This window comes from Diabrotica virgifera, chromosome 3 (genome assembly GCF_917563875.1).
Source record: "Diabrotica virgifera virgifera chromosome 3, PGI_DIABVI_V3a".
In the NCBI taxonomy this organism is placed as follows: Eukaryota; Metazoa; Arthropoda; class Insecta; order Coleoptera; family Chrysomelidae; genus Diabrotica; species Diabrotica virgifera.
In genome coordinates, this window is record NC_065445.1 from 274,864,574 (window position 1) to 274,879,250 (window position 14,677).

The 14,677-nt window shown below is 34.3% G+C and overlaps 1 protein-coding gene across 4 annotated transcripts in view; it reads right to left on the reverse strand.

Annotated features, from left to right (window-relative positions):
- LOC114326210 (KH domain-containing protein akap-1) overlaps positions 1-14,677 on the reverse strand; it is a 205,611-nt gene that overhangs the window by 45,375 nt on the left and 145,559 nt on the right. The gene's annotated exons all lie outside the window — the stretch shown is intronic.

Consider the following 14,677-nt stretch of genomic DNA (forward strand, 5'->3'; position numbering starts at 1 on the left):
TACTTATGTATTGTTTATATGATCTGAAGTTTCATCGGTTCAAAGTGCTTTTGTATGTAAAAGGGCGAAAGGGCTGAACGAGTCACTAATCATGGGTGTATGCAAAATTTGAACAGGGATTTGATATGGAACCATATCTTCCAATTTTTGTTTTACAGGAAAACAAAACATCCAAAATATTCAGAAAAGCATAATCTACATTTTTTTACTGCTTGAGATTTTTGGTATCACTTCAATTTTAAAGTTATTTGGAAAAAGAAATTTTTTCAAGATTGAAAAAAAAATTACTTTAAAACCAATTTTTTTCAAAAAGAGCACTTTAAACCGATGAAACTTACAGATCATATAAATAAAGCTATTCTTAAACATTTTAAAGAAGTTGTAATGAGTTTTCCCCGAAAAGTGCTTAATTTTTTGGTTATTTTACGTTGAAATATTCCATTTGGAAATTGACGAACAAGAACCTACTTTTCATTAGCTACAACTGTGCTTTCTACTGGGTTTTACAGACTTCATATATAAATTATTTTTTCACTTTCTTGTAAGCTGTATTTTTGCTGAGCATTTTTTCGATAAATTAATTATTTTTTAATTGCGAAAAACCGTCTAAAAACGGGGTTTTTTGTTGAAAAATGAATACTGAGTCGCAAATACTCGAAAAGAATTGACTTAGTGAAAATCTCTATATAACAAAAGTTGCTTAGAATTAGTGAGTTTATCCAATTCCGGACTTATTTTGAACGAATGTTTTCTCACCCCAGAGAATACCCCCAGGTATTCTCGGGCGTATTCCCCTGAGAATACCCCTTTTACCTCTAGAGTAAAAGCACACATCGGCACAGTAGGTATCACTTCTTTTCTTGTTAGCTATGTGTATGACAAATTGTATGTCAATCCAAGCGGTTCTTTAAAATTTACAACAAAAACCGTGAGTAAATGGACTATTATTAGTACGCTAAATATCAAAATGAAACAAACAGAATAAAAGCATAACAAAATAAATTAAAATGCCTGACTTCTGACATGTTCTCGCAAATGGAAATCGGCTGTAACTTAATAATATACTAATCAAATTTAGTGTGTGTTTAAACTGTATACTATTTAATTTCTCAACTTTTATTTTAAAATTAATTTTTGTTTTTTGTTTCTTTGCTTTTTTTGCAATTTTTGACCCCGGGTTTTGGCGCTCCTAAAGGATGGCGCCCGTGTGCATTGCACAATTTGCACATATGGTAGCGGGGGCCCTGTGATCAGGTGTAGACTCTTTGTATGCTGTCTCTCCGTCTATCCCTATCTTGGTTTGCATGTTGCATTATGAAGTTGATGTTTAATATAATTTTTCCATAATTCTGCATGGTGACTACGCTACTGTCGAGCAGTGAAAATAAACGATTTCACGGCCTTCTTAAAACGACTTTTTTTTTCGATGGCTCTAAATTTTATACGACAAATTATTACATACTTTGGTTCAATTGAAACACAATGTATCCCGTAGTTTTAATTATTTATAGTTGAATTAATAAAAGGTTACGCTTCTTTGTTTGTTAGCTCTTACTATTTAAAATAAAAGGACGACGAACCATAACAATTTGCGCAACAAAAATGTCTAGCCAAATACCAGTAGCGTGACTAACTAGAAAAACTCCGAAGGATATAATAATATTGAAGATTTTAAACGCCATTTATATGCCGGATTTGTCTTTTATGTTTCAAGGTAAAAGGAAGAAGACGTTATTGTGACTCGTCCTCGTAGAAGTGATTAGTATGTACGAAAAATATGTTTATATAAAATGGCAAATTAGTTTTGGTATTGGGTAACAGATGATTTGAAAGCAATTTGGGTGCGGGAAGTGTCTTTCCTTATTGATTCTGTCAGTTTATAATTTATGCCAGAAAGAATAGGCTATTGATTATGTTCAAAATAAGAGAGCTAAAAGGAACTACAACGTTAACGGGATTTTATTGTCTCATATGGTCAATGTAACTCAAAATTTGAAAAACCCCGGAGTGCTACCATTTAAATGGGTGCGTTTTTGAGAAAGGGGTGAATTAGTCCCTAGGCACAGGGTGAATTAGGGTGAGTTCGATGCACTTTTGGTACAAACACGTCTATAGGAAAATTGTTCCAGATTAAATTTACTTTCAAAATATCACATTTTAAATTTCAAAATATTTTTTTTACAAAAATATACTCAAAAGAAAAGCAAGAAAAAAACACGAAAAAAAGAAATTTTGTTTTTTGCCCCATAACTTTTTCCACAGAGGTACAGGTATATGCATTGCTTCAGCGAAAAATAACTTTCATCCTTCCTCTTTTAAATGACGTTTGGTAAAAGTCTCTAGGATTTACAGTTTTCGAAACTGGGCCTGGATTCCGTGCACTGTAGATATCTACATGTCGCTTTCTATCGATGTCAATTTTCGTAAAAATATTTGAATTTTAGCTTTAATTGAATTATTTTCTAGTTTTGCTAGGTTATACTCTAATTGATGCTGAAGTGAGACTTAGTAAAACAAGAAAATATTTGAATTAAAACTAAAAATTAAAATATATTGACACTGCGCATATCGCTTTCTATTAATGTCAATATATTTGAATTTTTAGTTTTAATTCAAATATTTTCTTGTTTTACTAAGTCTCACTTCAGCATCAATTAGAGTATAACCTAGCAAAACTAGAATATAATTCAATTAAAGCTAAAATTCAAATATTTTTACGAAAATTGACACCAATAGAAAGCGACATGTAGATATCTACAGTGCACGGAATCCAGGGCCTGGCTTTTCAAAGTTCGCCGCTCACATCATTTTTGGTCCATTTTCCCCATTATTTCGCAAACATTGTTCTTCTGTAACTTTTTTCTACGCATTTCTAGGTATATGCAATGGTACATTTAGTAGGAAGAAAAGTAATTGCCTTTAAAATGGTCTATTGTATAAGGCTGTGGGACTATTTTTAGGCAAGTTATGCTTTTTCAAGGATTTATACTTTTAATGATTTTTGATATTTTTTAAATTTTTCATTATGACTCTTTTTCTTGTATATTTGGGTATGGTGAAATAAAAAAAAGCATATTTTCTTTACAAAATAGTGTATTGCAAAAAATTCTAGGACTATTTTTAATCAAGATATCCGTAGGATATCCAAGTGTAGCCGTAAATTGAAAAAAATTAAAAAAAAAATTATTTTTTTCAATTAGAAGAATATAACTGCACATTATAACATAATTTGTAATTACAAATAACTTTTCTTAATACACTTTTCGATATTGTGAAATATAAAGGTACTTTACTCTTGAGCGAAATTGATATTTTTTAACATACCTCGTACACTATTGATAAAATTTTATATCTGATGATTGCATCTTAGGTTTTAGACTATGCAGACCATTTCATAAAGAATAACTTTTTTTCATAAACTTAATAATAAAAAAGTTTTCCATATGGTTCCAACTTACTTATATGTCACACTTTGAAAAAGCATATCTTGTTTACAACTAGTCCTAGAACCATTAGTCTAAGAGCTGGGAGCGGATTTTGTGCGTGATAAGTAATATGGAAAAACTATACGGGGATATGTTGAATTAGTTGTGTACATGACTTTCACCAACGGCCGGAAACCAGAGTTGGGGCCGAGGGTAGTTATAAGGGGTCAAAGTCGCGGATTTTATTATTTTTTTTATGACGCTCATGATCGAGATAGTGCACCAAAATTTGGTAATAAGTAATAAGTAGGTAATAAGTAGGTAATAAGTAGGTAATAAGTAGGTCATGACGTACCTAAGTAAAATCTCTAGGGGCTCAACGCTGCGTGGCCGACAAAGGGGTGGGGGTAGGGGTGAATATAAAAAATATAAGGGGTTTTTTTGCGACGTTCGTGATTGAGATAGTGCACCAAAATTTGGGTATAAGTAGACCATGACATAAATAATTAAAATCCCCAGAGCCGGAAACCAGAGTGCGGAAGGACGGTAGTTAAAAGGGGTCAAAGTTCCGTTTTTTATTATATTTTTTTGTGACGCTCATGATCGAGATAGCGCGCCAAAATTTGGGAATAAGTAGGTCATGACGTAACTAAGTAAAATCTCCAGGAGTAGAACGCTGCGTTGCCGACAAAGGGGTGGGGCAGGTGTGAATATAAAAAAATGTAAGGGGGTTTTTGCGACGTTAGTGATTGAGATAGTGCACCAAAATTTGGGAATAAGTAGATCATGACATAAGTAAGTAATATTCCCAGAGGCGAAAACCAGAGTGGCGGACGAGGGTAGTTGTAAGGGGTAAAAGTCGCGGTTTTTATTATTTTTTTTGTGGCGCTCATGATGGAGATAGTGCACCAAAATTTGGGAGTAAGTAGGTGATGACGTAACTAAGTAAAATCTTCAGGGGCGGAACGCTGCTTGGGGTACAAAGTGGTGGTAGGTAGGGGTGAGTATAAAAATATATGGGGGTTTTTTTGCCGTTCGTGATCGAGATAGTGTACCAAAATTTGGAAGTAAGTAGATCATGACATTACTAAGTAAAATCTCCAGGGGCGGAACGCTCCGTGGGGGACAAATGTTGTGCCGGGTCACAAAAAAAATAATACACACTGCGACTTTGACCCCTTAAAACTACCCTCATCCCCAACTCTGGTTTCCGGCTCTGGGGATTTTACTTAGCTAAGTCATGGTCTACTTATTCCCAAATTTTGGTGCACTATCACAATCTAGCACGTCGCAAAAACCCCTTATATTTTTTATATTCACACCTACCTCCACCCCTTTATCGGCCACGCAGCGTTCCATCCCTGGATATTGTATTTAGTTACTTCATGACCTACTTATTCCCAAATTTTGGTGCACTATCTCGGTCATGAGCGTCACAAAAAAAATAATAAAAACGGCGATTTTGACCCCTTATAACTACCCTCATGCCCAACTCTGATTTTCGGCTCTGAGGATTTTACTTAGTTATGTCATGGTCTACTTATTCCCAAATTTTGGTACACTGTCTCAATCACGAACGTCGCAAAAAAACCCTTGTATTTTTTTTATTCACCCCTGCCCCACCCCTTTGTCGGCTACGCAGCGTGCCACGCCGTGAGGTTTTACTTAGTTACGTCATGACCTACTTATTCCCAAATTTTGGTGCACTCTCTCGATCATGAGTGTCACAAAAAAAATAATAAAAACGGCGATTTTGACCCCTTATAACTACCCTCGCCCCCAACTCTGGTTTCCGGCTCTGGGGATTTTACTTAGTAATGTCATGATCTACTTATTCCCAAATTTTGGTCCGCTATCTCAATCACGAACGTCGCAAAAAACCCTTTATATTTTTTATATTCACCCCTACCCCCACCCCTTTGTCGGCCACGCAGCGTTTCGCCCCTAGAGATTTTACTTAGTTACGTCATGACCTACTTATTCCCAAATTTTGGTGCACTATCTCGATCATGAGCGTCATAAAAAAAAATATAAAATCCGCGACTTTGACCCCTTATAACTACCCTCGGCCCCAACTCTGGTTTCCGGTAGTTGGTGAAAGTCATGTACACAACTAATTCAACATATCCCCATATAGTTTTTCCATATTACTTATCACGCACAAAATCCGCTTCTATCTCTCCGACTACATTATACAATACACCATTTTAAAGTAAAGAAAATAATCTTTATTTTCTATTGCATAATGTCTATACCTAAATATACAATAAACAAAGTTATAATGAGAAATTTAAAAATAATCGTAAAATATATCAAAATTCATTAAAAGTATAAAACCTTGAAAAACCAAATCTTGCTTAAAAATAGTTATAGAGCGTTCTACGATAGACCATTTTAAAGGTAATTGACTTCTCTTTCTATTAAATGCAACATTGCATATACCTAAATCTGCGTAAAAAAAAGTTACAGAACAATGTTTGCGAAGTAACAAGGAAAATGTGCCAAAATCGCTGAGTGGTGAATTTTGAAAAATCAAATTTGGGAAACTATAAAACATAGAGACTTCTACCATACGTCATTTTAAAGAGAATAGATGGAAGACTTTTTTCTATGAAGCAATGCCTATACCTATATCCCCGTGGAAAAAAGTTATGGGACAAAAAACAAAATTGCTATCTTTCGTGTTTTTTTCTTGCTTTTCTTTTGAACATATTTTTGGAAAAAAAAATTATTTTGGCTTTGAAATGTTGATACTTCGATAGTAAATTTAACCTGGAACAATTTTCCTGTAGACGTGTTTGTACCAAAAGTGCATAGAACTCACCCTAATTCGCCCTGTGCCTAGGAACTAATTCACCCCTTTCTCAAAAACGCACGCATGGTAGCACTCCGCGGTTTTTTCATATATAGAGGTCCATTGACTATATGAAACAATAAAACCTCGTTAACTTTGTAGTTCCTTTCTAAAATACATAATCAATAGCCTAGGCCTAGAATTACAATGGAAAATATCTCGACTATGAAAGGCGACAATTTTTTTTAATATCATCATCATCATTATCAATACCTTTCATTCCTAACGGAATATAATTTGCCGCCCTTACTCACAGTTCTTAGATTTGCTTATTTGTATTGTCAAAAGTTTGTTTTATGCCTTTACAGTTACAATTTCATCCCGCTCACTTCGATCTGGGCATAGGTCCCTCCGGTTTCTCGCTTTCAGTATTTTAATATCTCTCATGATCTGGTCGTCCCAACTACTACTAGGTCTTCCCCTTGATCTTTCAGTTTCTGGCTTTCATCTGGTGACCTACTTAATTAGTAAATCGTTTTTCGTTTTCTCTATGTGTCCCAACCATTTCAGTCTTTGCGCTTTAATAAAGATAATAATTATATCTTCTCTCTTCTTAATGTCTCTTATTCCATGGCTCATTCTTTTTCTCATTTCTCATTTTTTCATTTTTATTGAGCCCATTTTACTCTCACATCATTGACCATACTGTTTCGAAGGCATTTAAGATGTTGGGTTTTGTATTAAGTTCATCAAAAGATTTGTCAATTCACACAATAAAAATCTTATATTGCAGTATCGTGAGATCAATTATTGAATATGGTTCTATTGCCTGGTCACCTAGTTCTGCATATCAAATCCTAAATATTGAAAAGGTTCAAAACAAATTTTTACGTTTTGCAGCTTTTAAGATGGGTTTAACAGTAGAAATTATACTTATGACAATATATAATGAGATTAAATTTACAAACTCTTGAACGCAGAAGAGTCATGTTGGATATTTGTTATCTTAGCAAAATTATCTCTGGTGTTATTAACTCCGAAGAATTGTTAAGTCTTGTATCCTTTAATATACCTGCTAGATTGACACGAAATCCACAAATATTCAAGGAACAACGGCATGCTACAAATTATGGTCAATATGCACCAATTAGTAGATTGACCCTGTATGGAAACAAGTTTAGTCATCTAATAAACTGCTCGTCAAAAGTTAGGGATATAGAAAATTCTGCTGATTTCTTTTTATTATTTTAGACTTTTCTTTAGTATTTACACAGTTATGCAAAGGTTTACTCAAACTTTTTTTGTACTTATACCGGGTGGAAGAAAATAAATGTATTTCTTATGTTAAGTTTGAGACGCCCTGTAGGGAGGACGAGGTACAAATGGGAGTATATATCGAAATCATATTGTAGTCTTATGTTTTGTGAACATTTTGTTTTTTTAATGTCCCTGATATTTTTTGAAATAAAAAAAATAGACGGTTTTGTAATTTAACATGTGTTTTAACTGAAACAAAAGTTTGAAACACCTTGTAGGGAGAAAAAGACACAAAGGTGAGTATACCTCGATATTTTGTTGTAGTCTCATATTTTGTGAATATTTTATTTTTTTAATTTCTCTGATATCTTTAATAACAAAGAAACTAGACGATATTACTCTTTAATATGTGTTTTAACTGACGACATGCGTCACATCACACATGTGAAACATAGAAAAACATATTAAAGAATAATACCGTCTAGTTTCTTTGTTATTAAAGATATCAGAGAAATTAAAAAATAAAATATTCAAAAAATATGAGACTACAACATAATATCGGGGTATACTCACCTTTGTGCCTTTTTCTCCCTACAAGGTGTCTCAAACTTTTGTTTCGGTTAAAACACATGTTAAATTACAAAACCGTCTATTTTTTTTGTTTCTAAAGATATCAGGGACATTCAAACAACAGCACGTTCACAAAACATAAGACTACAATATTATTCTGATATATACTTACATTTGTACCTCGTTCTCCCTAAAGGGTGTCTCAAACTTAACACAAGAAAAACATATTTTTTTCTTCCACCCGGTATAAGTACAAAAAATAAGTTTGAGTAAACCTTTGCACAATTGTGTAAATACTAAAGAAAAGGCTAAAATAAAAAAAAATAGCGGAATCCGTCTGTTCGCGAAAAAATTAACTATGAAAATCAGCATAATTTTCTATATCCCTAACTTTTGACGAGCAGTTTAGATCTGTTTGGTTCTTCAGTTTCCTCTATTAAACAAAAACTCGGGCGTCTTGAATTTTGCATTTAAAAAAACAATTAAATAAATTTAACTGTTATAATTATTGATTCAGTTGTGTTCATCATTTGAAAATAATTTATATTTTTTTTATTTTTATGTTTGTGTTTTATAGTAGCTGTAGTTTTACGTGTATCTAATTTTTATATTTTCATTATTATGACGAAAGCTCTGCTTTATTGTATTTTGTATGTATTGGGTTTATCCCGTTAATAAATAAATAAATAAATAATACTTGTGAGTATTTTCCTTTCGTATATTCTTAATCTTTCTTCATCTTTATCTGTGACGCATATTGTCTCAGCTGTGTCTGTATCTACTGGTCTGATTGCAACCCTGTATATTTCCAGTTTTGTATTTCTGGATAAGTTCTTGTCCTTCATTAGCCTATGGTACCTCCAGTATATTTTGTTGCCTGCTAATATTCGTTTCATGCACTTCTCTTATTTTTGCCATTCACAATTACTTCAGTATTTAAATTGTTGAACTTATTCAACAGTGTATTTTTAGATTTTCCTCATATTGTTATCTTTTCTTCTAGAGCACATTAGATATTATGTTTCTTCTTCGTTAATTTCTAGACCTCTTTTCTAATATTTCCTTATCTTTTCCCTTAAGAATCTCTGTCATCTGTCTGTATATTATGCTACTATTTCTATGATGACTATAGTTCCTGTAATTCCGCTGGCTTTGACTATTCCTTCTACTGCTATACTGAAGACAGGAAATCGCCTCTCTCAGGTTTCTATTACTATTGTGTTTGTGCTACCTTCTTCTGTTGTTAGCTTGAGATCCTTGTAATCATTTTTAGTTAATATGATTAGCTTTGCCTGTATATCTTTATTTTTTATTGTATTAAATACTAATATATTTTCCAAATACAGTCAAAGGCTTGTCTGAAGTCTACGAAGAGGGTGTGAAGTTCTATGTTGTATTTGTGGCATTTCTCGATTACTTGGTGTCTTGTGTAATTATGTGGATGGCATCTGCAGTGGATTCGCATTCCCTGAATGGAAGGATATACTTCCTTCTGGATGTTTAACAAAACTCAACATGTGCCCCCTACTTTACCCAAATCGGGGCGTGTTGTGATTGTTATGTTGACATGAATTCCTTGATGCGTATGTGGTCTTGATTTACTTGGATTTTCTAGGCTGGGAATGCAATCCAAGTATGTATAGAGCAGCGATACTCAACCTTTTTCTTTCCTGGGCCACATTGTAGCTATTGCCACAGCTTGCGGGCCGCAATCAAGATGAAGTAGTATACAGGGTGTATCATTGGGAAACCGAAATACTTGAATGGTGAATAGAGGTAAATGAGGCGGTTCTATACATACTCGATTTATTGCTCCACAAGACTTTATAACCAGTTACAGGGTGATTTATCGATTTTGCCCATTTCTTTCTTGACCCATAACTTTAGAACCACCTTGTATATTTTTTTAATATTTGGTACACATATGTCACATTTTAGACATATGTCACATTTAGAACTCAAACCACCCAACTACTAATCACAAAAAAAATCCAGGTCCGGATTAAACAAAATTATAAATCCATTGTGATCTTGAAACAACATCCTGTATATTGAAATTTTCAAAACCGGTTTGCACATTTGAAAAGAGCTTTAATGGAGCTTCTATTTTTTACGCAGAAAATTCAATGACTTTAATTTTGAAATTATGTCGAAATTTTCAAGAACTCGAACTTTCAAAACAAATATTTCGATATAATTTCAAAATTAATGTCATTAAATTATCTGCGAAAAAAAAATGAAATGAATGCAATTTAATTTAGTTTTTTGTGCTCTTTTCAAATGTGCAGACGAATTTTGAAAATTTTAATATACAGGGTGTTGTTTCAAGGTCACAATTATTTTAAATTTGTTTTTGTTTATCCGGACCTGAATTTTTCTTGTGATTACTAAATGGGTGGTTGCAATGTAGTAAATAAGTATTTATTATTTTTAAAATGAGTATTTAGTTCATTAACTTTAATAATTTATTATTAAAAGTTAATAATACCTTGCCTTTTAATCAGAGTTCTTAAAAATTTCAATATAATTTAAAATTAACGTCATTACATTGTCTGCCTCACGCCCAAACACGCTTCAAACACATCGACACACTATCAAATAATTTGAAAAACACGTGAAATTTGACAAATAATTTGATCTCAGGGCCCTTTAGTTAGCCTTCGGGCCGCATAAAAAACGCTAGAGGGCCGCATGCGGCCCGCGGGCCGCAGGTTGAGTATCACTGGTATAGAGATACCGACTCCCAATGCTGTCACCTGAATCCCGTAAGTGCGTGAAGCGTGAATCCCCCTTACAGACCCCATGGTGCAGTCGTAGGTAACTATGACTATCTTCTGGCAACGGGAGAGATGAAACAAAACTCTTATTACCGGTTTGATTATCAACATTCGATAATAGGATATCACAGTAAAGATAGATGATCAAAACGTAAGCAAAGGTTATTGCATTTTTATATCCTAAAAATAAATCGTATGCCACGCATACGAGTAAAAATAAATGTCCAGTTAAGCAACACATACTTCAGTTCAATTACTCAAAACGCACAAATCGTTGAGAAGCGTCCAAATTTTCTGTAAGTGCGGTCTATCTACAGAGCAATTCGAACAATACGTCCACGGAATATATTAGAGGGAAAAATATTTTTTAATTCGAAAATGTCCTAAAAATACCGCCCGTGTTTACTGAAATAAAAGTTTATGTTTTTTTCACAACAAACGCGCTAAAAATAGCGAGGGCATTAAAAGATTTTGAATCATTTTTATATTTAAATCCGAGTGTACACAAATAATAAAATATTTTGTACCGGGAAAACATTAAATCTTTATTTGTTAAGAGCACACACGGAATATTTTAACAATAATGTATTGACTAGAGGTGAAAAGAATTATTGAATACGTCGTCCGATAACTAAGGAGCTTAACAGAGGTATCTTTTTTAGACAATAACCTTTTTGTGGAATTATTTTATTTATGGAAATATGCCATACTAATTTAATTTAGATATTTTATTCACGTTTTCACTTTCAATCTGGAATAATATGAACATGAGCTTCCACATTCCACAAGATTTTCTTATTTCTTTCCCTTTGTCCAGTAATGTCAATTTCCAAGTTTTTTAGGTCTGACTTTAAAGTCCAAAAAAAAAGATACAGGTCAACGGAAATATCTGAAACTGCCAAGATTAGGCCGATCGACAACTATGATTACGCGACGTTGTCAGATCAATCGGGTTTCAAAGATGTTTCGGTTTTTTGTTTCGTTACCTGTTTCACAGTAAAATTTCCTTGTGCTTCCTCCTACGTGCACTTAGTGTCCTATTTTTGACGGCACTTGTAATATATTATATTATGTTTATTAAAACAATATTAAACTAACGCAGTTTATACCAGTACAAAGCGGAGTCAGACAAGGTGACTCGTTAAGCCCACTGCTCTTTAATAATATAATAATGGACGAAATAATAGAAGCAGTACGTAAAGGAGGTCCTGGTTACAGAATGGGGAACAAAGAAATCCAAATACATATTATGTTATGCAGACGACGCCGCATTAATCGCCGAGACAGAAGACGATTTCCAAAGATTAACACACATCTTCAATACAACAGCCAAGAAATACAATATAATATCAGCAGAAAAAACCAAATGTATGACATCTAAATACCCACTACGATGTAAAATCGAAATTGATGGGAAAATAATAAAGCCGGAAGCAAGGTTTAGATATCTGGGAATAGATATAACCAGTTATGAAGATGTTGAAGATGAAGTACGACAACAAAGCTTAAAAGCAAGTAAAGCGGCGGGATCTCTTAATGACACAATTTGGAAGAACAAACACCTAAGACAAGACACAATAGCAAGAATCTATAAAGCAGCAATTAGACCTACATTGACATACACGGCGAAGACAAGACCTGACACATCTAAAACAAGACGACTACTAAAAACAACAGAGATGAAAATACTCCGACGAATATCAAGTAAAAGTCTGTTGGATAGGGAAAGAAGCGAAAACATAAGATCAAGCAATGTAGAAGACATAAATGGATGGGTGACAAAACGGAAAGAGGAGCGGAACGAGCACATTAGTAGAATAGCAGATATATGGCAGGATAGGATAGAATGGCAGGATAGGATAGTACGAATAGCACGAGGTAAGTCACCAAATAGACTAAGAAGTATTTGCAGACCAAGAAAAAGATGGTGCGATAACTTAAACAATTTATGAGGCTAATAATAAAAGAAAGATACTGCGGACTATCTATGGGCCTTGCAGAGACGAGACAACAGGAGAATGGAGAAGAAGACACAATGATGAACTCCGGACAGAATACGGAGATGAAAACATAGTACGCTACATTAAAGCAAACCGAATAAGATGGGCGGGCCACCTGCTAAGATCGAGTGACGAAAGACTTCTGAACGCAACATTCTGGGAAAGGCCCGATCAGGTCAGTTGATCAGGTCAGGAAAGGTCAGTTGGTCGCCCAAAAAAGAGATGGACGGACGCAGTAGCCAGTGATCTACGAAAAATGGGGGTGCGACAATGGGAAATAGCTGCTCAAGACCGACAACAATGGAGGGAAATAGTAAACGCGGCCAAAACTCACATAGAGTTGTAGAGCCAAATGATGATGATGATGAATATTGAAGAAGAAACAGGCTTTAAATCCTACATACAAGAAGGAAGAAGAAGAAAAAGAAAACAATAATACATTTATATAAACAACTATTCGACAATTTTGTCTGACAATATTGCAAAACCACTGATTTCGTGCACAATGCATTTTAAATGGATGTTTACTTGCACCAGCGCGTTTAACTGAAGACTCCTCTCCTGGATTTGCTGCCTGAATGACCTTCGCCTTTTCAGATATTTCTGTACAATTGTACAAAAACAAAGACTGCAATGGTTTGGTTGCGTCAGAGATATATCTCTGTAGGTCTTCTGCGCCGCTCAGTTCAAAATGTCTGCTACCTCGCCCAATCTCTAGGCCTTCTGCCCCGCTCATGTCAGAATCTGTGCTACCTCCCCCAATCTCTAGACCTTCTGCCTCGTTCCTCCCACAGTCTACTGCGCCTGTTCCTGCCCCAATCTGTACGCCTGCTTCTTTGTACGCCGAAGATGAAAATTGGGATGATGAATGTCACCATCCCTCATATTTAGACCAAATACCATACATCGCATTATCAAAACTGATCATCAGGACGCCGACATATTATGTAAATGAGAACTAGAAGTTGAGATAGAGGAAGAACAGAGTGGAGCACTACTGATAATGATGAAATACTAGACGAATCCAAAACAAATTTGAAGAGTATTTTTGTACGTTAGTTAAAGACACATCAACCTATTTACCGAGGATGTTGAATTTCAAAAGATTTGTTGTATATTATTGTTTAAACATATCGGATGATTAAAAAAATTGTATTGTTTAATTTTTACGAGGGCTTAATTTCGAGCAATTAACTCATCATTTGAGATTTACTTTTGGTGTGTAACTTACTGAAGAATATCTTATCTTATACCTTCGAAAGGAAGCGAATATACCCTGTCTCATGTACCGTAAACTTTTAATTGGAAAGACGACTCCGACTTTATTTTTTATTCAAATCGTTAACCACTATTTCGTAATTAGTAGCTGAGCTGATGAACTTCATTACTCGACTAAGATCGCTAAACTGAACTTGGCGAGTTAAATTGTGTTACAAGTGTGAAATTACTGTAATTAGGTAGATTTTTGTATGGAAGTATATTAGTTTTGACAAGCAGGAAGTGAAGTGTTAAAAATAATGCAGCAAAATGCGAACGTTAATTGACGAAAATATTGTTGTGAGTAATTCATTCTTTATACGGCGCGGACCACAATTAGATTCATATCAAAATTAACTGATTAAATTCGAATTCCATGTTAATTTCCCCAAAGAAGACTAAATGCATTAGGTGTAAATTAGAGCTGAAGGTTCAGATATGTAATAGATTAACTCATGGAGTTTAAAGATCTAGGTATCACACTATCTAGCTACGGAAAGCTCGAAACAGAAGTGGAAATCAGGTGAATAAAGCAAACAGAGCCGCAGGTTGCCTGAATGAGACAGTATGGAGAAATAAAGATATAGGAAAAGAAGT